Below are 201 nucleotides of genomic sequence, written 5' to 3' on the forward strand. Positions count from 1 at the left end.
GAAACCGTCGCCTTTGACTGTTTATACTTCCTGAGGAGGCACAGAGGCGACGAGAGTGAAGGATCGGGAGGTAGAAAGATTTTTAATTCTCACGCCACGTCTGGCACGTGTTGAATAATTTTGTAACCGCTGCAAGGAACACCGTTCAGACAAAAGCAAAAGTAGGCCCACCCCCTCCCAGCCCCCACCAAGGCCCGGCCC

This window comes from Myotis brandtii, unplaced genomic scaffold (assembly GCF_000412655.1).
Source record: "Myotis brandtii unplaced genomic scaffold, ASM41265v1 scaffold33, whole genome shotgun sequence".
Taxonomy (NCBI): Eukaryota; Metazoa; Chordata; class Mammalia; order Chiroptera; family Vespertilionidae; genus Myotis; species Myotis brandtii.